General features: G+C 78.2%; 1 non-coding gene across 1 annotated transcript; it reads left to right on the top strand.

Moving 5' to 3' along the window:
• Positions 1-2,160: 2,160 nt before the first annotated feature.
• LOC141955837 (5.8S ribosomal RNA) lies at positions 2,161-2,313 on the top strand. The gene has a single exon (XR_012632779.1). It is a non-coding gene; the product is annotated as a 5.8S ribosomal RNA (ribosomal RNA).
• The last annotated feature ends 187 nt before the right edge of the window (positions 2,314-2,500 follow it).

The raw sequence follows: 2,500 nt of genomic DNA, 5'->3' as shown, positions 1-2,500 counted from the left end.
CACCGCCGGTCCGAGCGCGAGCGGCGGCGCGTAGGGGGAAGAGGGGGTGGCCGCCGGTGTGGTGGGGGCGCGTGGAGGCGGGAACCCCGGCCGGCCGAGCGGAAAGCCCCCGGCGCTCGGGCGCGCGCAGGAGAGGGAGAGGGGACCGGCGCGAGCCGTTGGCGGTGACGGGCTGGGCGCGGCCGGCGCCAGCCCGGCGAGAGGGGCGGCGGGCAGAGCAGGCCTCGCCGGGGTCGGGGGAGGCGTCTCCCCCGATCCTTCCTGCCCGCACCGTGGCGGGCTTGCTGCGGAGCAAGCCCGCCGGGGGGCCGGCCGGCCGCGTGCAGGGCCGAGGCCTCTGGGCGTTCCGGGCTCGGGTGCGTGGCGCCGGCCCTCGGGCCGGCGGGCGAGTTCCCGCGCCGGGCCGTGTCCCGCGCGCCAGCGGGCGGCCCGAGCCACGGCTCTCCTCCCGGGCGCAGCGCCGGGATACTGAGGGAAACCTCGGGCCCCGGGCCAGGAGGACGTGGTGGTGGTGGCGGATGTCGGGCGCGCCCCCGCGGGCGGACGCTCCCCCGATGGCGGCAGCGGGGGAGGCACCCCCGCGGGGCCCTTGAGGATGTTTCCCTCACCCCAGGGCCAGGTACCTAGCGTCCGCGCCTCCGCGGCCCTCCCTCGGCTGAGCCCGGGGGTCGAAGGCCGCGGAGCCGGGCGGAGGTTTAAAGACTCGGGCGGCTCGGTGCGACCCGCAGGGGCGGGCCCCGGCCGTGTGCGGCGGTTGAGCCTCCAGGGGCGGGAGTCGCTCTCGTGCAGGCCCTGGCCATGGCGGCCGCCGCCCACGCCGTGGGCTTTTTGTCCCCTCGGGCGGCCGCGCCGGGGAGGGGTGTCCCCCCTGCCCCCCCTTCTCCGCGGTCCGGTCTCGGCGGCGAGACCGGCGGCGTTCGGTCGGCCGCAGCCGGCCTGCCTCGCCCTCGAAACGCGAAGGGGAACCTCCCCCCCCCCCGGCGGGGAGCGCGGGCTCTCTCGCCGTCGGGGGCGATGGCGATTCCCCCACGGTCGGGGGTCTCGCCGGGCGGGGCGGCCTGCTCGGGCCGCCGCGTCTCCGTGGACGCGCAGCGGCGCGCTTGCGGCTTCGTGCTCCTTGCTTGCCACCCCCACCCCTTCCCGCCCCGGCTGAGGGGAGGGGCGGCGCAGCCCCCGGGCCCGAGCGGCGGCGGCGGCGCCGCCGCTCGGCGTGCCGGCCGGCGGTCGCTCGGTGGCCGGCCGCGTGGCCTGTCCCGTCCCGGGTCCTGCCCGTCGCTTCGCAGTCGCCTTTCCCGGTCTCGGTCAGGCGAGGCGGGTGGGCGGCCGAGGGGCGTTCCCCGTCCCGTTCTCCGCGCGGAAGCGGGGAGAGGGGGCGTCGCCTCCGGCTCAGCGGCGTCCGCCTTCTGCCTGGCGCGTGCCTGCGGAAGGGGCCGAGACGAGAAGCGGCGGCGGCGGCTCCGGGAGGGCAGCCGCGGCGGTGCGGTGGCCGGGCGGCGGTCGGGCGGAGCGCCGGGCGGCGGCGTCGCGTCGCCGTCTCGGGTTCCGGCGGTTGGCCGTCCGTCCCTGTCTCCGGTGTGGTGCGGCGGCGGCGCCGCGCGGGCGTTCCCGGCGTCGGGGCGAGAGCCGGGGTTTCGGGGCCACGGGGGCAAGGAGCCGGCTGTCGCAGCGCGCGGGCGCTGGGCGGCGCGGAGGCGCGCGCGGCGCGAGCGGGGCGCCCCCGCTGGTCGCCCGCGCGGCGGTCAGCGTCTGTGGTTTCCCCCCTCCGCGCGAGCGAGAGGCGGGTGCAGGTCCGGGCGCGCGGTCGGACGCGCCGCCGGCCCTCCGTGCGGAGGCCGGGCCGAGCCCGGGCGCCTGGGCCGCCTCCGAAGCGAGCAAGGTGCTTGTTGTTTCCCCAGGTCGGTCGGGAGCGCGGGCTCCCCGGGCCCTTGCCGTTCGGAGCTTGTTTCACCCTTCCCTTCCTTCCCTCCGTTGTGATGTCGGTACGGTCATCTGAGGCGAGGCGCGACCGTCGCCCGCCGGTCGTCGCGCGCCCCCTCCGCGCGTGCGGAGGGGGGCGGTCGGTCGGTCGGTGGGGCGGCGGTCCGTCGTCCGAGAAGGGGGCCGCTTCTGCGGAGCGGTCCCGGCCCCTCCGCGCGCGCGGGGCGGTGCCGAAAGGCAGACAACTCTTAGCGGTGGATCACTCGGCTCGTGCGTCGATGAAGAACGCAGCTAGCTGCGAGAATTAATGTGAATTGCAGGACACATTGATCATCGACACTTCGAACGCACTTGCGGCCCCGGGTTCCTCCCGGGGCTACGCCTGTCTGAGCGTCGCTTGACGATCAATCGCCGGCCGGTGCGCCGTCCCTCCCCGCCTCGCCTCGGCGGGCGGGCGGGCGGCGTCCGCGGCGGCGCGGCTGGGGTGCCTCGCAGGCCCGTCGGTGTCGGCCGAGGGCCTTCGTCCCCCTAAGTGGAGACTCGGGGAGCGCTCCGAAGCTCCCCGCTCCCGGAACGCCCGCTT

Source organism: Athene noctua, unplaced genomic scaffold (assembly GCF_965140245.1).
Source record: "Athene noctua unplaced genomic scaffold, bAthNoc1.hap1.1 HAP1_HAP1_scaffold_775, whole genome shotgun sequence".
Classification (NCBI taxonomy): domain Eukaryota; kingdom Metazoa; phylum Chordata; class Aves; order Strigiformes; family Strigidae; genus Athene; species Athene noctua.
The sequence above is the reverse complement of the archived record's forward strand: the minus strand, read 5'-3'. Positions and strand labels throughout refer to the sequence as shown.